Source organism: Saccostrea echinata, unplaced genomic scaffold, assembly GCF_033153115.1.
Source record: "Saccostrea echinata isolate AGI-Se365-2 ecotype Australia unplaced genomic scaffold, CSIRO_AGI_Sech_v1 ptg000036l, whole genome shotgun sequence".
In the NCBI taxonomy this organism is placed as follows: domain Eukaryota; kingdom Metazoa; phylum Mollusca; class Bivalvia; order Ostreida; family Ostreidae; genus Saccostrea; species Saccostrea echinata.
Window position 1 is genome coordinate 9,041,278 of NW_026889785.1, and position 23,866 is coordinate 9,065,143.

Genomic DNA, 23,866 nt, shown 5'->3' on the forward strand with positions numbered 1-23,866 from the left:
TTCACCGATTTGAATTGAGGAGTTCAACTCAACATATAATTCATTCATTGGTAAAGAAACCAATGGTCACAATACATTTGATTTTGCTGCGTTTAACTACAAATGACCACAAATCTGTCACACCATTGGTGGAAAATTATATGTAATGCTATGGAATGTTGACTTTTGTTGGTGTTAGACAAAACTAATAAAGCATGTGTGTCTTATTTATACCCCTTTGAAAATTATGCTTAATGTTGTCAGCATGATAAAAAAGTGTCTTTGTTAAAATTATTTTCTTTCACAAAAATGAATCTGATGGTTTTACAACTTTAAATCTGTGGCTAGAAAAAAATTTGTTTAGAATGTTAACAGGCAAGGTGGGGCATGCGAGGAAAAATCTTACCTACGTAAAAAAAGAACAGGAACAAAATGAGTTCAACAAGTGTCAGAATGTATGTGTTCCCAAAAACAAGGGCTTTATTCAACCAATCAAACCAGGCTGACAATGACTCGAACAATATGCTGCTTCAGGATCATAATAGATTTCACTGTTACCTTCTCTCATCATGACATTCTCTCAATTTTAGGATTTAAATAAAAGTTACCCTTCTTTTGTCCAAAATAAGGGATAATGTGAAAAAAATGTGAATCCATTAAGCAGCATATATTAGAACAAAGGAAAACAAAACCTAAGACCAAAACTATTCCCTTCATTAATTTAAGGATTTTGACATCTCCTTGAATGACAAAAAGGAATATGACATTTGTCGTAAATTAATGTACTTAAAATATTCAATAAATGTGATTACAATATTCATACAGTGAGCGCAATTTCTAAATTTCTTTCCAGGTTTCCTGAAATTCATAAATAAAAGTTAAAAACTGTCTTTAAGTGGATTCATGTTCTTCATTTTGAAAATATTAGAATGATGATACTTTTAATCTTTATGCAGTAAAGCAAATACTTTGATTTTTTCTTTTATTTTATAGAAAAGTATATTTGCACAAATTGGAGGCCATGGTTATAGTGACCATGTCAAAAAATTCATGACTAGGTACACCAGAGCTGTGTGCTTTGGGTTTCAATGATTTGTTTAGTAAAGAGTTGAGGTCTAATTGGTCTACAGTTGTGTGGAATGGAAATTCTCTTTGCATTGCAGTTTCAGTTTCCTATACAGATGTTCAACCATTTAAAACATCAACCAGACAGATATTTTTTTAAACATCAGTTGAAAAGAGTGCATGTTTTGGCTGAAAATATCTGGAAACTTTGTTTAACAGAATATATTCGAGCTGTACAAAAGAGAAAAAAAAGTGGGGAAAAGACATCCGAATCTTAGAAGAAGGATATGTTGTGTTGTTGAAAGACAGTATTTTCCGAGAAATAATTGTCGATGGTCGTGTTCGTAAAGCCAAATGCGCATAATTCGAGATGGAATTCCAAAAGAATTTATCCGACTCACTCATGAATTCATGTACCTGTCCTCAACTTCTAACTAAGTGTTAGGTTTAGGACCTCCATTTGACATTTTGAACAGTAAAGTTGTGAGATGTTATTATGGTAACGGTGACCTTAAAGTAGTATGCAATACAACTTCTATGTATAATGCAATTATTGACCCACATTGGTGATTCTAGGTCTACTGTAGTTTACATTAGCAACAAAGTTTTTATTATAGTACCTGAAAGTTTTAATATAGTAAATCAAAGTATTTTTACTATAGATTAAAAAAAGACAAGCAGGATGCTGTCAACTTGATTCTGTTATTAGTATATCATGGTTTGCTACAATGGACAAAATTGTCAATGTTTTTTAACATCATTACATTAACATTTATTTTGTCTTTGTTGTTGCTGATGCTGCAAATATCTCCATTAGTGGGCACAATCTACCCGCTGTACCTTATGTAAATTGTTTTATTTTTTTAAAAATTCCTTACAACATTTACCAGGGGCATGTTTTACCAAAGAACTTACGAATAAGACAAACACTTTAGATGATAATGTAATCTTCATGTATCTAAATTGATTTTTAAAAGGATTAAAACCATTTCAAACCAATCTCAAAAAGAAAGTGAATGTAAAAATTACATTTTGGTCTTAGTCGTAAGTTCTTATCTGAAATAGACCTAAGAAGTTTTTATGAGCATTATTTATTCTATTTTGAAGAATGTCTAAGAAGCTTTTCCTGCAAATATGCCCATGGTTTGAATATCCAGACGTGTTATTGTCCATTGAAAAACAATGTCTCAATTATCTAATCGTAGAGATGTGTTACGAAAGTTAATTATATCTTTATGTAATAGTGTTAGAGTTGTATAAAATAAAGTTGTAGAACTTGCCAGAATAGATATTTTAACTTTTTTTCATTTGTCATTCAAAACCTAGATTCACCCCTTTGTTCTCCCTTACCTGTACACACACACACACACACACACACACAATATATATATATATATATATATATATATATATATATATATATATATATATATATATATATATATATATATATACACCTAAGGACATTGGTCAGGTGTTTTGAAGTGGACATTGTTAGTTTGGATTTTATGGGTCATTGATTTGAAAGGTCGGATTCGATTGGTTTTCTTGATTAATTTTTCCCGCTTTATTGTGACCACTCTTTGTTCAATGGTTGATCAGGCCAGACTTAATTTACAAAAAGACATTTTGACTTTGGACTGAAGATTTCCTTCTCTGGTAAGTTAATAATATTAATTTCATATTTTAAATATTCATCCTATAAGTATGCAGAAAGTAATTTCCAATTGCACTGACTAGAGTGAATGAATGAATTTGAGAGAAAGTTATTTTATGATGTATATTTACTATTGATTACAATATCAATCTGAAGTATTTTATAGAAATAATCTGATGTTAATCACATTATATGTTTTTATGATGAACAAAGATTTATTATGATGATATTGTTCAAAGTGAACAATTGATTTACATATTTTAAGAGATATTATTTTTAAATATCATTGTGTAACGATTTATAGTTTTTTGTATACCGGATATGCAAGTCAGCCTTTCAAGGTCTGTTAGTGGCTGAAACAAATCACGTGACCTTAAAAAAGGTATATAATCGAGCGCAGCTAAGCTGCGAGGTTCTTTGAGTCCAGGCAGCAGAGAGAAGAAGACAGATATTTAGGAGATACGGTTAGTTGGGTGGATTGCCAAATATTGAGGCTTGTCACAACTATTTAACAATACTGGGTGAATTGCCTCACGGCAAAGGCTTGCCACAATAAATTAGATGTATTGTGTTATCGTGACTAACCATTTAGAGGCAGATCATAGAGGGAAGACAACCCCTTAAAGGCTTGCCTGGTTACCTTGCTGGACATAGCGTAAGTCTCTGATAGCATTGGATGACTGTTCCTGAATAAGGACAACTCAGTATATCTTCTGTTGTCAGAGGCGAACCACTAGGTAAAGACATCGTGACTGACACTACGAGCCTGAATAAGGCATAACTGGTGTCGGTCCGGTGACATTTGGTGAACCTCCACTTTCTTTTGTCAATATAAGGCCAACCTTCAAGTGTGATTTTCCCCTAAGTAAAGGAAGGGCCATATCTATATATATTTGGAGGCCAATCATTTTAAATAATCATTTTTAAGAGGAAAATTATTTGTTACTTTATTAATCCAAAATCGAGATCCTGGAATCAACCAGGTACGGACCCCTCAACACGTTACAAAATTTGATGGCAGCGGCGGGATCTCAGTTCAATATTCTGATAGTTTTTTTTTAATTTGTATTTTCTTATACTTTATTGCTGCGTTATATTTGTAAAATATGATGGCTGCTGTAGAGAAGGAATTTAAAAGACTACAAAAAAGCTGGTCTGAAACAGTTAAAAAGGCAAACGCCAGGGATGTAGGCATACCTGAAAGCAGGCGTACCACATTAGGTGATAGGTCATACCAAGGAACTGGTGCAACACCTAAACACATTAGGAAGACTACTAGTATCCTGGAAGATGACGAGCCTAGCTTTGCACTCAAGGAAGACAGACTGACAAGCCTCAAGCCAAATCAAGTATCCAGCATGCCATACATTGATATTCCGGCGGTACTGAATAATTTGCCTACAGACAATGTTACACGAAGACGTCAAAAGAAAAATGACATGGAACTGGTCCGTACAGGTGTGAAAGCAGACAAGTTTGACGGCAGTTCATCCTGGCTTGACTTCAAATCACATTTTGAGACATGTGCCGCCCTTAATAAGTGGACAACAGCAGAAATGGGTATGCATCTTTCAGTATCTTTAAGAGGGCAGGCGCAAGGTGTCCTCGGCAATTTACCTGAAGGAGAGAAGTGCAATTATAGATTACTATGTAGAGCACTTGAAGAGAGGTTCTCCCCAACAAATCAGACGGAGCTGTATAGAGCTCAGCTGCGTGAGGGACGACAGAAAGCTTCGGAATCATTGCCAGAGTTGGGACAAGATATAAGGAGGCTAACAAATTAAGCTCACCATACCGCGCCAGTTGAAGTAGGAAAAACGCTTGCTGAAGAACAATTTATAGATGCCCTGCGGGATAGAGATATGCGGTCAAGAGTTAAGCAAGATAGGCCAGTAGATTTTAACGATGCTGTGAGGCATGCCGTAGAATTGGACACATTCAGTGCTGCTGACCAACGTATGCAAGAAAGTCCAATGTATGCGAGGTCTACACAGGAAGAACCTGAGAAGTTAGATCCGATTGCCACATTGACTAAAGCTGTGGTAGACCTGCTATCAATTCCAGGGGTAAAGAGACAGTATCTCAAGAGACTGGTCGAAAACGTAAGATTGTTTGTCATTTCTGTAAAAAGGAAGGACATGTGAAGGCGAAGTGTTTTAGCTATATAAAATCTCTGGGTAAGGCTGGAAGCAAAACGGGTGCACCTGCATCATCACCAGAAGTTGAAAAAAAAAAACAAAGGGCCAAACAAATCAGGAGTTAGTTATAAAGTTGGCGAGGCTGGAATGTTTATCCATGCCTCAATTCATGGCAAGGTTGTCCGAATTTTGATAGATTCTGGGGCAACCATAAGTATTCTATCATCAGGGATCCTTAATTCTGTTGTTGGTTCCAGTGCAAAACTTAATAAATTGCAGAAGCCAATAATTACTGCAGATGGCTCACCTCTTAAAGTGGATGGTTCGATTGCAATTCCCTTTAAATAAGGAAATCAGAGTTTTGTGCGAATGTTCGCAGTAGCTCAAATAGGGGTAGATGGTATACTTGGTTTAGATTTCTTGAGAGACCACGATTGTAACTTGAATATGACATCCTTGTCACTAGAAGTTGGCGGTAACCAATATGACTTACATCTTGAAGGGAAAGTTGGTTGTTGTCGGATCACTTTGGCTAGCAATCTTTGTATACCACCAGGTAGTGAAGTTATCGCAATGTGTAATGTTATACCTTATATGTTTGAAAAGGTCCCAGAAATAGGGCTAATAGAACCAGCAAATCGGTTCATTGAGTCTGACCGTGCTTTAGTCGCTAGAGCCATTGTAAAAGGGGAGAAAGTTGCACCAGTAAGAATGTTTAACTTGTCTGATCAAGTTCAAATAGTGTATAAAGGGACATTGGTTGCTAATATGTCACCCATTGAAAATTTTTATGCCTGTGTAAAGGAAACCAAAGACTTCCAAACGACAGAGAATGCCAGAACATATCAAGGACCTGTATAACAGAACAGTGCAGAGTATAGACGCTATGAATGCTTAATCAATTTATAAGTTGCTATTGTGATACTAGTTTTTTTGCGGCATCTGACACAGATCTAGGTAAGACAATTGTTACAGAACATAGAATCAATACAGAAGAAGCATCCCCTGTCAATTTTTAAGCAGCATCCAAGGCGTTTACCAGCAGAGGTAGACAAGCATGTTGAAGACATGTTAGGAAGAGACGTCATAGAAGACTCAGTGAGTCCGTGGTTGTCACCAGTCGTCTTAGCGAAAAAGGAAGATGGTTCAACAAGATTCTGCGTTGACTATCGAAAGCTTATTAAAGAACTATTAAGGATGCTTATCCGCTACCAAAGATAGACGACTCTTTGGACCAACTCTCTGGGGTCAAGTGGTTTGCCACTCTTGACTTAAACTCCGGCTACTGGCAGGTAGAAATGTCCCCGAAGGATCGAAACAAGACAGCGTTTCTAACCCGCCGGGGCTTATATCAATTTAAAGTGATGCCTTTTGGGCTTTGTTATGCCCCTGCCACTTTCGAGCGCTTAATGGATACAGTTCTTAGGAATCTACATTAGCATATTTTTCTTGTTTACCTAGACGATGTCATAGTGATAGGGAAGACCAAAGAGGATATGATACTGAATCTGACACAAGTATTTGACAGTTTATTGGCTGCAGGGCTAAAGTTGAAAGCACGCAAATGCACATTGTTTGCAAAAGAGGTCCTGGGACATGTTATATCTGAAAAGGGTATACCGGTAGCTACCAGTCCTGAGATAATAAAGTGGCCTGTTCCCTCGAACATCACAATGCTAAGATCCTTCATAGGCTTTTTGTAGCTATTATAGGAGGTTCGTGCCAAATTTTACTATGGTGGCCAAACCACTGCACGTCCTTACAAAGAAAAATAGGGTCTTCAGATGGGATGACAAGCAACTTCGAGCAAGAGTTTATCCTTGATACGGATCAAGCAACGAGGTAGTCGGAGCAGTGCCATCACAGCTACAGGATGGAAATGAGAGGCTTATAGCATTTGCCAGTAAAAGTCTCTCTAAGACAGAGGGGAAGTACTGTGTCACACGAAAAGAACTATTAGCAGTCGTGACTTTTGTGAAATACTTCAACAATATTTGTATGGTAGATTTACTGTAAGGACGGACCATAGCTCATTGAAATGGTTAATGAATTTCAAGAAGGGCAGCTAGCTCGATGAATTGAATTGCTGTCAAGTTATGATTTTCCTATTGAGCGTACGCCTGGTAGACTTCACAAAAATGCGGATGGCTTAAGTCGCATTGCATGCAAGCAATGTAAGACTGACCACATCTATGCTGTGCAAACCCTGGAATCAGAATATGAAAGAAAAGATGACTCCAAAGATATTTCATTTGGTGAACTGCAGGATGAAGATCAAGACCTACGTAAGGTTAAACAATGGTTGATCACCAATGATCGCCCAAAATATGTTATGTCAGGAGAGTCGATGGGGATAAAATCTTTATGGTCCCACTGGGACAGGTTAGCTTTGTATGACGGTATTCTCTACAAGAAATGGAATGATTCAATAATAAACAGTCAGAAAAATCAGATTGTAGTTCGCAGCAAAGAGAAAAGAACGATTCTAAAGTTTTGTCATGACGATAGAACGCCTGGTCATCTTAGCATACACAAGACACTGGCAAAAATAAGACAATCGTACTACTGGCCAGGTTTACAAAAAGATAAGTATATACAATAAGGAATAATAGATTGAACAAATCAATAATATTGCTTATTTTTTTCAGGGTGGCATAACCGGTTGAACACGATGGCCAGACATGGAGGAGTGCCATTCTACAAGCTGATTCCACAGCTACGTCAAGAGGCGGATATCGTGGACATCTCTGTCCGGGCTGGAGATCTCGGGAGGGATACCAATAGAAGATACACGGCGATGGAGAAGAGGATCGAAAAGGCCTGGGAGGAGTACATGTCTGATGCCTGGTTGACGAGCCATTTCCTCCGTGCGATCTCGAACTGTTAATGCCCCTCAGTCAACACCGAGCTCGAGCAAACCACCGTGTGCCGTGTGATATGAACTGTAACAGTTTGTTAATTTCTTAGTGACTATATTGTGGTGCCAGGCTATCCTTTATGAAATGTGACTGTTCAAAGCTTATTTTGTAGTGACTATTGTAGTGCTGTTTAGTGAACCACTGTGTGTCTTGTGATATGAACTGTGTCACTTTGCTAATTTTAGTGACTATAGCTTCTTAAACATTATTTATTCTGTAGTGCTTGTTTAATATTTATATTTATGATGAGAAAGAAACAAAGAATAAATGGTAAAACTATAGATTTCTCGTTTATCTTTGTATAGTATAGATAGAGGGAAATGCAAAAAGTAACCTACAGAAACGAGGTTAATTAGAACTTTGCTTTCAAGTTCCCCCTCCCCCCTTTTTTTTAATTTATTTATTTACCATATGAAAATGTGCACCTGGTATTTTCAACATTATTTGATAATTTTTCTGCATTTTACAGGTGTTTTTTTTTTCATTTTTATTGACTTAGTCATTTCGGGTTCATGTCTATGGTTTGAGACATAGAATCTAGAACATCTGTACAAAAATGTGAACTACAGCTTAAAACTACTTATCAGAACTAAAAAAAAAATCACAAAATATTAAAAACAATTTTTACATTACACAGCAGATAGTGTAAATCTATTTGTCTCTTTGGAGTAATGAGTGGACATGCATCCAGTTATAGATTAATTAACGCGTTCAGTGTGGGAAGCTGTGAGGGCATCTCTGATCAAGCAGGTCTTATCTATATCTCCTGGGAATTGGGCAGAAAGAAATAAAGATCTGTTGTCTAAGCCATTAATTGTAATTTATATCTGTCAAAAATACATAGTTACTGAAACCAGCCTCTTATTTTTAAAATGAGATTGATATAAATATTAAGATCAATTTGACTTTAATTATGATATTTTTTTTTCAACAATCAATTTGCAGAGTGTCATGTCTCACAAAGATGACATATAGCTGCAAACTATTTTTTCAAAGTAATTAAAAACACTGTAATTATTAGTATTGATGTTTTATTAGGCTGCACCTTAATTTCATTCATTGAAATAAAATATAATGAGTGATTAAATTTTCAGTCTAATAACTCGGATCTGTTCCTAGAGACTATTGCATAGATTTTAATGAAAATTTGTACACTTATTATTTACCATATGAAGATGAGCACCTGGTATTTTCAACATTATTTGATAATTTTTCTGTATTTTACAGGTGTACTACAGCTTAAAACTACTTATCAGAACTAAAAAAAAATCACAAAATATTAAATACAGTTTTTACATTACACAGCAGATAGTGTAAATCTATTTGTCTCTTTGGAGTAATGAGTGGACATGCATCCAGTTAAAGATTAATTAACGAGTTCAGTGTGGGAAGCTGTGAGGGTATCTCTGATCAAGCAGGTCTTATCTATATCTCCTGGGAATTGGGCAGAAAGAAATAAAGATCTGTTGTCTAAGCCTCTTAATATTGTAATTTATGTCTGTCAAAAATACATAGTTACTGAAACCAGCCTCTTATTTTTAAAATGAGTTTGATATAAAGGTATTAAGATCAATTTGACTTTGTATAATTAATTATGATATTTTTTTTCAACAATCAATTTGCAGAGTGTCATTTCTCACAAAGATGACAGATGGCTGCAAACTATTTTTTCAATGTAATTAAAAACACTGTAATTAATATATTGATGTTTTATTAGGCTGCACATTAGTTTCATTCATTAAAAAAATATAATGAGTAATTAAATTTTCACTCTAAATGTTTAAGCAAGTTGTGAACACCTCTCACATCTAGAAAACATTAGTGATTAGGTACCTTCTCTGAAAAACCCAGCGGGGATATTTGTCCCATTTGGACAGTTCTAGTTTAATATATCTAGATGATTAAATATAGTTTTATAAAAAATATAGAAACAGTAACTTACCGATAATAAAGTGGGGCTTTCTTATTAGAAAAGAAGATTGCGCCTATTCTATGCTGCATTATTCTTGAAAAGTAAATGATAAACATAGATATAATTTATAAAAAAAAAAAATGAGGTCCAAAACAGCAAAAAAAATTTTCACGAATCACATTGCTTATGAAAACCACTGGTAAAGTAATGGAATCGCAAATATTCAGCTATAACTTTTGGATCTGCAATTATTTTTTGTGGACACATTGTTTGTTGATTTTATGTCCCTCTCGAGAATTTTTCATTCATACGGAGACGGCACCACTTGCCGGTGGAGGGCTACAAATTCTGACCTATACTCGGTACTCACTTGCCTTGTTGAGTTTACTTTAAGCCCAACCAGCGGACAGGAGTCGTTTTTAGCTCTTCTGAGCCAAAGGCTCAAAGAGCTAATGCTATGGCCATTCTTTCTATCATACCTAAGGCCTCTCCCCGGATTTCTCTAAGGTGATCGTGGATTTCATTAATCTTGCTATCCAAAAAATCAACTACTCATTTAAAAACATTTTCCTTCATGGATTGTGTCTTTGTGTCCCAAAGTTCTTTAAAAGTTTGGCTTATGTTGGGATCCCCTAAATATGGGTTACATTCCAACTGCCAACTCTTGTAGGGCGGTATCTTCCCGGAGATTATGGCGTATGACATTCCTTCACGTGCACATGCGATTTTATGTCTTTTGTGTAATTCCAAGTCAATTTTATTTACAGCGTCTGACACAATGTCTGTTGTAAGTGCAGGATCCGCTGTTGCACCTCTATTGAATTTGGGTAGATCTATCTTACAAGATCAAGGCTATGATCAAACATATCCTCCTCATCGGAATCAGGAACCATTTTTTCCCTTCCACTCTGGGTCTAGTGTGTCTGGTAGCGTAGGAACAGTTGTGCGTATCTTTCGTCCCATCACGAGTTCAGCTGGGCTTTGACCTGTCGCTTCTATTGGTGTATTGCGGTATGATAGTAATGCCTTAAAAATATCGTCCTGGTCGTGAATTCTCTTTGAAATCTTTACGGCACTTTCTGCCTTCCCATTGGGTTGTGAATAATGAGGACTCGGTCTGTCGGAATTTGAAATTGAAATACTGCAAATTCGTGGAAAGCTTCTGAAGTGAACTGCATACTATTATCAGATACGAGCTCTTCAGGTATTCCCCATCAAACATGTTTTTCATCTCCCCGAAAACCTGCGCCCTGGTGATAGACTGTATAAAAGCTATCTCAATGAATCTGGAAAAATAGTCTAGTCTAAGACAACTAAAAAGTGTTTTCCATCTTTCTCACACAAGTCTGCACCAACCTTCTGCCATGGTCGACTTGGTAATGAGGTATACTTCAACGGTTCTCTTTGCTGTGATGGACGGTGAGTTTGGCAAAATTTGCATGTATTAATAAGTTTGCCAATATCCTAATGCCAGGCCCCTAAACGGAATCCTGAGCTCTTGCTTTGCACTTTGTATATTGACATAAAATTCTCTGATTTTTCTTCACCCATGATTGCCGACCTAGTTTTCTTCGGTTTGCAAAACAAAATCGCTAAAAAGCAATTATGCTGAAGGCTACTTGCACGATAAAAAAGGTTTGTTATACATTTTTCCAAGGGCTACCCTCAGGCGCGATTAAAGAGAAACATTGGAACGAAGCTTGTCGAGATCTTGACAATCTAGAAAAGGTTTAAATTCAATATATAACGTGCGCTTTTGAATTTTTATTCCAACATTTCAAACAACAATTTATTAACAACTAATAAATTACATTACAAATGAGTTGGACAAAGAAATTCAACTTTCTATAGAATTTGTGAACCCCAAACATGCCATGTATCCAGTACTGGCATCGGCGTGATTTATGATCACATCCGACCCAGTCCCCCTTTTCCTCCTCGGAAAGGCACACATTGTATTGCTTCTTCAACCCAGCTATGAAGGAAGAAATTTGTGTGCTTTCCCCGCGGGTTCTGCATGCTGATGGTCTCACTCTGGCTGATGCTACTGGTGATCTCCGTCTTTTCCATTTACGAGGAGAAAGGAATGAGGTCAAAGACACAGAAAAGGATGTTGAAGGCGAGGAAGGATAATTGAAAGTAGAATTTAGTGTTATTTGGTGTTTTTTTTTTGTTTGTTTTGTTTGTTGTTTAAAGTCCCTCTCGAGAATTTTCACTCATACGGAGAGGCCACCACTTGCTGGTGGAGGGGTACAAATTTTGACATATACTCGGCACTCAGGGCCATTGAGAAGTGAGGGATCTTTTTCGCACCAGCACATACTGCGACACGGGACCTCAGTTTATATGGTCTCCTCCGAAATACCGGTCTCCACGTCCCGCAGTGGGATTCGAACCCGCGACGTAAGGATCAACTCCTTATGCCGCGACTCTAGAGCAGACGCTCTAACCACAGCACCACGCGGGCGATTTGTTATCTACAGAAAAGTACATTTGAATATTTTGATTTAATTTATACATTTGAATCAAATTATAATATTTTATTTGTTCACAAATTAAAGTGTCAGGACATTTATATATATATATATATATATATATATATATATATATATATATATATATATATATATATATATATATAATTAGTAAAATGATATACCTGTGCTCAGAAGAGGTGTTGGAGTTGTCCCCTCCTCCATCTCTGTTGTTTGAAAAGTGGCTCTCTCAAAGAATATTAATTCAAGTGTCAGTACATGTAATAAAAATTTTTAATGAAAAAATATTTACCTGTGTTCTGAGGAGGTGTTAATGTTTTCTCCTCCTTTCCTGTGCTCATAAGAGATATTAAGAGTTACCCCTCCGTCTTTGTTAGTTGGGAGGTGACTCTTTCTAAATCTGTGCTCAGAAGAGGTGTTAAAGTTGTCCCTCCTCCGTCTCTGTTGTTTTGAAGGTGGTTGTTTCTACAAAATGAATAATCTTGTCATTTTTTCTTATTTTTTTTTTTAATTATAAATGTCATTACATAGACCATATGGCATGCCTAATCAAAGAGAGTGCTAAAATTTCAAGTATCTGAAATCAGTAGTTGCTTGGAAAACTGCGACGAAAATCTGTTATGTATGGTACGGACAGACGCACGGATAAACAGGAAGTTGACATCAGATTCGTACAAAAATTAATCCCACCATATGACATGCCTAAACAAAGATTGTACTAAAATTTCAAGCATCTGCAATCAGTAGTTGCTGAAAACAAATTGCGACTAAAATTTGTTGTGTATGGTACGGACAGACGCACGGATAAACAGGAAGTTGAAATCAGATTCGTACAAAAATAAATCCCACCATATGGCATGCCTCAACAAAATGTGTGCAAAAATTTCAAGCAACTGCGATGAGTAGTTGCTGAGAAAACGGTGACGAAAAATATGTTACGGACAGACAGACACAAAAGGGTAAAACAGTATACCCCCCTCTCCTTCGGAGCGGGGGTATAATTCCCTCCTTCTATGTTGGTTGAAAGGTGACTCTTTCTACAAAAAGAAAAAAAGTCCTTTTTCTGCCCCTGGATCGAAAGATCCCGGGGGTATATTGTTTATGTCCTGTCTGTCTGTTTGTCCGTTGTGAACTTTAACCTTGCCCATATCTTTTGATTGGTTGGAGCTATGAATTTCACATGTGTATTCCTTGTGACAAGACCTTTCTTGGGCACCATCATATTTGACCTTGACGTCGAAGTTTGACCCACTTTTGCAAAATTTTATGAGACTTTAAACTTGGCCATGATTTCTGAACAGTTGGTGCTTGGGGTTTCAAACTTCACGTGTATTCCTTGTGACAAGACCTTCCTCCGGATATCAACCTCTTTGACACTTTGACCTTGACCTGAGTTTGACCTACTTCTGAAAAACTTTAACTTTGGCCTTAACTTTTGAATGGTTGATGCTAGGGCTTTCATACTTCACATATGTAATCCTTGTGACATCACCTTTCTTTGGATACCAACCACTTTGACCTTGGCATAAGAGTTTGACCTTATTTTCAAAAAAGTAACCTTGGTCATTACTGTTGAATGGTTGGTGCTAGGGCCTTCACACTTCACATATGAGATCCTTATGACAAGACCTTTCTCTGGATATCAACCTCTTTGACCTTGACCTGAGTTTGACCTACTTTTAAAAAAACTTAAACCTTGGCCATAACATTTGAATGGTTGATGCTAGGGCTTTCACACTTCACATATGTAATCCTTGTGACATCACCTTTCTTTGGATACCAACCACTTTGACCTTGACATAGGAGTTTGACTACTTCCAAAAACTTTAACCTTGGCCATAACTTTTGAATGGTTGGAGCTAGGGCTTTCATACTTCACATATGGGATCCTTGTGATAAGACCTTTCTTTGGATACCAACAACTTTGACCTTGACGTTTTACTCACTTTAAAAAAAAACTTTAACCTTCGCCATAACTTTTGAACAGTTGCAGCTACGGCTTTCAAATTTCACAGGTATATTCCTCGAGACAAGACCTTTCTTTGGATACCAACACTTTATCTTTTGGCCTGGATTTTGACTTGCATTTGAGAAACTTTATCCTTCGCCATAAGCTGCCATACGGGGGCATCATTGTTTCACAAACACATCTTGCTTTCATTTCATTATTTAAAAGTAGCATTACATGTACGAGGAAAAAAGTAGTAACAATTATTTACCTGTGTTCTAAGGAGGTGTTAAATTGCGACCCTCCTTCTCTGTTGCTTGGAAGGTGGTTCTTTCTACATTAATAATAATTAAAATTTAAGAATAAGGCAAGTGACTTTCGGTAGATTTCATCATTTACGTTATCATTTGTGACAAAGACGTTTTTCAATCTTCTTCATAGAGATAAATTTACTTATATCTTTGTAATTAAAGTCAAAAGTTTATTGTACTTTGGTCATTTTTCAAGACTCTTGTAAAAACCGGTGAGATAAGCGAGGTAAGAAGAATAACTCTATGGAATTAACTTGCAGGAACCTACATTCAGGTAAATAACGTGCGATTCTGTGGTCTTTTATATAACAGGGAAAGCATTGGTACCCGTCTTTAAGGTATAGATCAATGAAGTCCATAATAGGGATTCACACATGCGGTCCATGCTTCTTGTCCAGAGCACATGAATATGTCACATGACCTGTACGTTGATAGGGTGGCGGGAAAAACTGTGCTAAGCTAGTTGGTAAACTTTTGGTCCATTTCCATCTTCGCTAGCCAAGTGTCCGATTCGTTTACCCTCATCCCCCCTTTGCAGATTTAGTAAATACATTACTGTCATCTAGCGAGTTAATAGAGTTACCGTTCTTGGCGTCAAGGGTTTAATCCAATCAGATGGAGCGTAACATACTTCTGAATGTTTACAATAACAGAAGAATTTGTTGGCGACAGAAAATGGAGAGGTGTGGTGTCAAACCTAAGGGATGAAATTAAAGTTATCTTTGTAGATGACGCCCACACCGTTGTTCAGTGGTAATAAGTTACACATAGTATTTCATAATAAAAGTCTTAGCAAAAGTTTAATTTGTGCAGGTTAATGGGTATCTTGTACATTTTTTTTTTGTTAAAAATACATTGCATGTAATGTTTCTCTAGGAGATTAGGACCGTTAGTAATAATCATTACTAATATAATTTAAACTTCAGATGTGAATCATTGTATCTTCAGGTTTTTGGTGCGTCATTGCAAACCAATGGTTTATTTACCTTGCTTAGGTTTGTATTTTTTTTTTATAGGGGTGAGGGAGACAAACACCATGAGTCCTTCAGGGAACACGTCAGTCACATAGGGGAACTTCGAGCCATTTGTCCCCTGGTGTCCCTGTAGTAGCCTTACTGCAACCTCTTGTCCATAACAGCTTCGAAAAATCATGAGTCTATGCTTTAGAGCATCTGAGACAGTGATAATATCTGAGTCACCAGACAGAAAAAATATTAAATTGTTTTCAAAGTGCATTCCCAACAACAGTGATATTGAAGACTTTTGGCTGGTTGATTAACGAGTTTTCCAAAGAGGTAGGAAACACTTCCAAGACATATCATTTTTGCAGAATCTATAACTGATGTCTCAAAAATATATTCAATTTTTAGGAAGCGAATAGGGTAAAATTAATTATATGAGATGTTCCTCAGCAAAACTGAAGAGAGCAAGAAAGAACAAATTCGATCAGATATGACAAAAGAAGGCAAAATTAGAATTTTAGTTTGTACAAACTCGGCTGGCATGGGCGTAAATTTCTATGGGGTTCATAATATCATTCATTATGGCCTTCCAAGGGAGGTGGACACTTTGGTTCAGCAAATGGGTAGGGCTGGAAGGGAGGGAGTTTCTTCCCACGAACTCATTATCTATAAATGTCATAAAGGACAATTAAAACGAGTAGAGGAGGAACTAATACAATTGGCGAAAGATTCTAAGTGTAGACGTGACATTTTGTGTTCTTCATATGGAAGTAAAATTGAGAAAGTTGTTCCAATGCATACATATTGTGATATTTGTAAAAAAAAAACTTTGTATATGTGAACTTGATGTCTGTCCTAACACCCACCCTGCACTTTTGTTTGAATTGCAAGAAGATGTACCTTATCAAATGAGGTGGGATGTTAATTCATCTGGCAGAATACTATTAAGACAGAAATTGGATGCATTAAAATTTAAACTGTCCAATTTTTCACTCCTAACACCCATCCTGCACTTTTGTTTGAATTGCAAGAAGATGTACCTTATCAAATGAGTCGGGTTGTTAATTCATCTGGCAGAATACTATTAAGACAGAAATTGGATGCATTAACATTTAAACTGTCCAATTTTTCAACACTGGAAAAATCAGATTTGATACAGGTTTATCAGATGATGTCATTAACTATGTAGTTCAGAATGTAGAAAACATGTTTACACCTGAAGACATTTTACAAAACTGTCCCATTTGGTCATATGATGTTGCAGACCAAATTTCTAATAGTATTAATGAACTTTTTGAGATGATAATATGTATAATGTCATAGATACTGGTGAGGATGATGAAAGTTAACTGTAGAAAATTTCAAAATCATTGAATATATTTTGTTATTATGCATAAAAAAGGAGACTGTGTGCATTTTGTAATAAAGCATTGCAGGTTTTTAGCTCACCTGAGCCAAAGGCTCAAGTGAGCTTTTCTGATCAAAATTTGTCTGTCGTCGTTCTTGTCGTTGTTGTAAACTTTTCACATTTTCATCTTCTTCTCAAGAACCACTGGGCCAATTTCAACCAAACTTGCCACAAAGTATCATTGGGTAAAGGGGATTCAAGTTTGTTCAAATGAAGGGCCACGCCTTCTTCCAAGGAGAGATAATTAAGAATTCGTGAAAAATTAATGGCATCATTAAAAAATCTTCTCAAGAACCAATGTGCTTGAAAATATGAAACTTATGTGGAAGCATCCTCAGGTAGTGTAGATTCAAGTTTGTTCAAATCATGACCCCTGGGGGTCGGGTGGGGCCACAATGGGCGATCAAAGTTTTACATAGGAATATATAGGAATAATCTTTAAAAATCTTCTTCTCAAGAATAGCAAAACCATGATTGGTCATATTTATATGGTAGCATCCTCAGATAGTGCAGATTCAAGTTTGTTCAAATCATGACCCCCGGGGGTCGGGTGGAGCCACAATGGGCGATCAAAGTTTTACATAGGAATATATAGGAAAAATCTTTAAAAATCTTCTTCTCAAGAACAGCAAAGCCATGATTGGTCATATTTACATGGAAGCATCCTCAGATAATGTAGATTCAAATTTGTTCAATTCATGACCCCCCCCCCCCCCTCCCCGAACCACTTTTTTATTTAAACTTTTCAACCTTTCAAGACTGAACTGATTTCTGCTTTTTCCTTGCCATAGTGCTCAGGTGAGCGATGTGGCCCCTGGGGCTCTTGTTTAGGTCACCTCAGTGTCTCAGGTGACCTATTGCTATCCGTTCTCGTCCGTCGTCGTACGTCGTGTGTTAACATTTTAACATTTTTAGCTTCTCCTCTGAAACCGCTTAACCAATTTCAACCAAATTTGGCATATAGCATCTATGGGTGAAGGGAAACAATGATTGTGAATTTCATGGTCCCTGCCCCCCTGGGGCCTGAGGGGTGGGGCTAAAACCACCAAAAATAATGTAATCTTTAAAAATCTTCTTCTCTACTCCAGGACATCAAGCAGTCAAACTGTTGGCATCATTGTAATAAGCATTGAGCCCTCTACCAAAATCGTGAAATTCATGGCCCCAGGGTCAGGGGTTCTGGCCCCAGGGTGAGGCTATATAGATCATATAGTGAAAGTGCATTATTTCTTTGAAAATCTTCTCTGCTCCTGGGTATTAAATTAAGTAACTAAGTACATAGTTATGAAGTACAAGAGTGCCTCTTCCAAAATTGTGAAATCCATGGCCCCAGGGTCAGGGGTTCTGGTGTAAGGGCGGGGCTCTATTGATTATATAGTGAGAATGCATTAATTCTGTGAAAATCTTCTCTGCTACTGGATATTTAATAAAGTAACTAAGTACATAGTTATGATGAGCAAGAGTGCTTCTACCAAAATTGTGAATTTCATGGCCCCAGGGTCAGGGGTTCTGGTGTTAGGTTGGGGCTCTATCGACTATATGGTGAAAATGCATTAATTCTTTGAAAATCTTCTCCTCTGCAACTGGGCATTTAGGTGATAAACTAAGTACATGGTTATGCATATACAGTTAAGTTGTAAAGAAAGTTGAATAAGGTATTACAAAAAACCATTTTTATGATGTCACATGACTGTGTTGAACACGTGACGGACACTTATAAATTTTCTTAAATGTTGCACAAAAATCGCATCGGCACAAGTGAAAAACAAAATTACTGTGAACGGCTTGTTACATAAATCAATTAAACGTATTCTTGGGTATATATAAAGTGCTGGGGGCAAGTCTGAATTTTATTTCATAAGAAAATATTTCACGAGAAATTCAACTTACCCACATACAAGGAGTCATTTTCCACTCTTCATCGCAATTTATACAAAATAGGATAAATTACATACGATCCCCCAGCAAAATTCAGTTAGAGGACATATTTCTCTAGTAAATTCACACAGAATATCTTCAATTAATCCTTATTATTCACTTGTGCCAGTCTAATATATACAAGATTTATAGATTCTGTCTACAGACACGTTAGGGGGGGGGGGCATTTCACATTCCTTTTTTTCAATTGTTTGAATACGTACATGTTAGACAAGAAAAAGTACTGCAAATATTCACCATCATTACAGCCTCAAAGCAACAATCCAGACAGATGAATTAAACATCAACGTAAAAAAAAATCTACATGTGATGTGAAAGGAATGTAAAAGTTATGACACTTTCCCCGTCATATCAGCTCAAGTATGCAGTGACTTGACGTCATATGCCATTATGACGTGATATCTAGGTAGTCCAGAGAAGTAACTACGGCTGGCACACTGTGACATTCCTCGGACAGCCTTATCCTAGCCGCGAGGTGGGCCTCTTCAGGAATTCTGAATGCCAGGGTCAGGGGTTCTGATGTTAGGGCGGGGCTATATTGATTATATAGTGAAAATGCATTAATTCTTTGAAAGTCTTCTTCTCTGCTCCTGGGTATTATTTAAACAAACTACACTGCTTGAAAAAATAGCTTTACAAAACTTTACTTGCAAAGTAAATCTCATTAAAGGTGCTCCAAAAAGCAAGGTCATCTTTGTATTAATTTTACAAAAAGTAAAGGTGAAAAGGTAACCTTTACTTAAAAGAAAAGGTAATTAAATTTAACCTTTCACCTTTAATGCTGCATTAAAGTTGATATATATATATATATATATATATATATATATATATATATATATATATATATATATATATATATATATAAAACTTTTTTAAATCCTTATTTAAATACTGGCCTTTGTTTAATACACTCGTACTTAAGATTTCAACAAATGGTTTTTGACTTTTAAAATAAATTGGTATCTGATGTGTCTTTTGTGTTACCCCCACCTCGATCTTACTAAAAATACACAAATTTTCAAGCGTTATATCAATTTCCAGTTTATTTAGTATTAGAGGTTGTCATCTACAAAATATAAAAATTTATACTATCTTTGTATACTGTAGATGGACAATCAAAAATGTAAAAATGGTATCAGATATCAGAATATAGATATAATAAACTTTAAAATTCCCTATGACTTAACCTTTAACTCATCTGATTTGCTGATATCTGATAGATGGAGAACTCTTTTTTATTTGCTTCTTGTGTAGATGTATTGAAACCTTTTCTGTTATAATTTCTGCTTCATAAATATCTACCAAAAACAGTTACAAACATTACAAGATTACATCTTTTACTTGAACAGGCAATAAAATGACAAAGAATAAAATTAAAAAAGGTTAAAATACAATACAATATTATTTATCCTTTATGGTGCATGTACATGTGTTAAAACTTTGCAGTTTAAATGGAACAAAAATGCCATACTCAGTTATTACTCAAGATCACTGACGAGAAACTACACAACATAAATCAGGCAAAGTACTAGTATTTCCAACTTAAACTATTAAAGGCTATCTAATGAGTATTTATGTACAGGTTAATAATGTTGACATCTTGTAAGCATAATGGTGCAATTTACATATTCACAAAATTGCTTAAACACCTATTAGAATATAGGTTCAGATGTAGTTTTGCAAGATGCACAAGTAAATGCATGTGTCCAGCTTCACGCAGTGAGCCTGTTTGAGCTTGACTTTATACTTTGGACTAAATGTTATGTGTATTGCGTCTGTGGTAGGAGATTATGTTTGCATACGTGTCCATCTTCACACGCTTTGGAAAATATGTAACTGGTTGTGGTAGATGCTTGTGTGTTTGCATATGTGTCCAGCTTCACACATTTTCATGTATGTGCTCGACTTCACACGCCTTGGAAAATATGTAATTGGTTGTGATAGATGCTTGTGTGTTTGCATACGTGTCCAGCTTCAAACATTTTCATGTATGTGCTCGACTTCACACGCCTTGGAAAATATGTAACTGGTGTTGTGGTAGATGCTTGAGTGTTTGCTTATGTGTCCAGCTTCACACATTTTCATGTATGTGCTCGACTTCACACGCCTTGGAAAATATGTAATTGTTTGTGATAGATGCTTGTGTGTTTGCATATGTGTCCAGCTTCACACATTTTCATGTATGTGCTCGACTTCACACGCCTTGGAAAATATGTAACTGGTGTTGTGGTAGATGCTTGTGGGTTTGCATATGTGTCCAGCTTCACACATTTTCATGTATGTGCTTGACTTCACACGCCTTGGAAAATATGTAACTGGTGTTGTGGTAGATGCTTGTGGGTTTGCATATGTGTCCAGCTTCACACATTTTCATGTATGTGCTCGACTTCACACGCCTTGGAAAATATGTAACTGGTGTTGTGGTAGATGCTTGTGTGTTTGCATATGTGTCCTGCTTCACACACTTTCATGTATGTGCTCGACTTCACATGCCTTGGAAAATATGTAATTGGTTGTGATAGATGCTTGTGTGTTTGCATATGTGTCCAGCTTCACACATTTTCATGTATGTGCTCGACTTCACACGCCTTGGAAAATATGTAACTGGTGTTGTGGTAGATGCTTGTGTGTTTGCATATGTGTCCAGCTTCACACATTTTCATGTATGTGCTCGACTTCAAAGGCCCTGGAAAATATGTAACTGTGGTTGTGGTAAATGCTGGAGTGTATGCATATGTGTCATGCTTCGCACAGAGAGAAAAGTTTTGTGTGCTCTTTTCTAGAAGATAATGATTATTTAAATATACTCCGAAATGGATAATCATAATGAGTTACATACTAAGTTCCTCAGTGCACAATATACACAATTTTACTGAAAATTAAACTTGTGCAAAAACTCTCTTGCTGAATGACTTTCATTATTATAAATGCTTGAATGTTCATCTATATATATTCTTGATCAAGATGGCATCCATATTTGATTCCCCTCTCTGTCATCTTTTCTTGGTCACCAATTAATTCAACAGTAGGCTGGGTACTCAGATCTCTCAGGTGTTGGACAAAAGAAGTGCTAATAATAAACATAATCTTTGAAATTATAGAGAATAACATCCATTTCTTTTCCAGGTTTGCATTAATTAGTTATCTTTTGAAATTAAAGCACTTCTGCAATAACCTTGAAAACTTGCCAAGATACGTTAAATGTCTGTAGCATGCTTTAACTACTTTAATTTTATTTTTGGAAGTTTAGAATAATAGAAAAACAAGTTCAAAAATAAAATGTAAAAGATCTTAATAATGAAGATTCATTCACACAATGTTATAACACATTGAAGTCAATTCCTCACCTGACTCTCATAATTTATCTTCATAATGGAGTTGATTCTATGATGATCACTTTCAACCATTTAAAAGAACTTCTTCATCTCAAACTATCTGAAGGTCATCCATCTACCCAACTGCCACTCACCTAAAGTGTACCGAGACTTCTGACCTGTATAATATCAAAATTCAAGATTAAAATTTAAAAAAATCCCTTCACCACACTGGTCTCTTTAAAAAATGTGAGAAAATAATTTAAATACTTTTCTGAAGAAGAAATAATGTAGTGAGTATCTAACAATGTTTAAAAATATTTTGATCACTGTACAGTGATAATGTATGAAAAAAGTCATGTCCCTTGTATTTGAAAAAAATTCCATTCTTAAGGACATTACCCAACATGGAAATAATGCACATTTGTCACTGGCACAATCAAACCACAAGAGACCTTTCCATACTTAGCACCATGCATTAGCTCTCCACTCTTTGTTTCTACAAAAGATAAATTATGAAAAGGTAATTTTTTGACAGCTAAGTCGGATTAATTATTGTCCAGTCAGTGATGAACAGAATATTTGATTTCCTTAATAATGAGGGACAGATTATTCATGTTTATCTTAAATGAACAAAGTTTGACCCCCCCCCCCCCCTCTTACAAAAAGGAAAAAATAAACTGACTCAGAAACTCCTATTTCAGTGAGGTAAAGGGAATAATGGCATTAGACAAGGAAAGATTATTAATCTTTTTTTTTTCAGTTGAGATGAGATTATATCTTTTAAACATTTTTGAGGTTAATATATTTTAACCCCCCCCCCTTCCCCCGCATCAAACAAAAAATAGTCGCCCCTTTATTTAGCTTTCCTAAATCTATAACAAAATTTTTATTATGATTTTTTCCATTTTAATTTATTATATCCTGACACTGATACCACCACTATATAGTAGATGCAACAACTTGAGAGGTGACCCCTCTTCTTCCCTCCCTCCCCTAGATGTTTCGTCTAAATGTTAAACGACTGTTGTTCAATATCTTGAAAGACAGAAAACAGTTATACACAAAAAATAAGCACATTTTCATTACCTTGCAGTCAGTGTCGAGTGACACACGTAAACAACATCTCGCAATCTCTTTGTTTATTCTTGGCGGAATTTTTGTTGCCTCGTAGACTGGTTCCCATACATTGCAAATGCCCTGAATAAGTCCTACGCTTATTAGTTTTGTTTATAAGAGGTAATATCAGTAATATATCCCGTTCATTTGACAACCTTTACTTTAAAATACTGAAATATATTTTATCATATATACAGATGTTTTCCACCTCAGTATTGTGTAATCCTCTTCATCCAAGTCTTCTCGAATACAAAACGAACGATCTACTTTTAACAGTAACCCAAATATGGTGGCAGGGGATAGTTTCGTACTAAAGACCCGGTCAAATTTCTTAAAAAATTGAGATATCCCCTGTTTGATGTGATATTTTATGTAGAAAAATGATTAGAATAATTATGGGACACATCTGCAGTGTAGCAGAGTGCTTGCTGAAAAAAATGATGTGCAACATGTAGGTGTCACTATGATGCTTATCATAAACAGAGTTGTAAATGCGAAACTAAGACACATGGTCAGTTGCAGAGGAAATTCAGCTGAAAAGCAGTAGGCCTTAGAAGAAGGTGTGTATCTCAGAGGGAAGGTGAATGACCCCATATCAGTTGGTGAATTTTTATTAGGGCTTGCATTGATTTACAGACTACTGAGTGTTTTATCCTGCTCGCTCGGGCCTGGGGGTGGGTTGTATGGGTGTGAATGAGGCCC

At 36.2% G+C, this 23,866-nt stretch overlaps 1 long non-coding RNA gene and 1 pseudogene across 2 annotated transcripts; one reads left to right on the forward strand and one right to left on the reverse strand.

Annotated features, from left to right (window-relative positions):
• Positions 1–11,646: 11,646 nt before the first annotated feature.
• LOC133199987 (ATP-dependent helicase wrn-1-like) lies at positions 11,647–16,226 on the forward strand (annotated as a pseudogene).
• Positions 16,227–21,552: 5,326 nt separating this feature from the next.
• LOC133199752 (uncharacterized) lies at positions 21,553–23,400 on the reverse strand. 2 transcript variants are annotated; one of them, XR_009722835.1, is made up of 4 exons: positions 23,135–23,400; positions 22,501–22,544; positions 22,079–22,224; positions 21,553–21,801 (listed from the first exon to the last, which is right to left on the reverse strand). It is a non-coding gene; the product is annotated as an uncharacterized LOC133199752 (long non-coding RNA). The 2 variants fall into 2 exon arrangements; XR_009722834.1 differs by having other exon boundaries at positions 22,448–22,544.
• Positions 23,401–23,866: the final 466 nt, after the last annotated feature.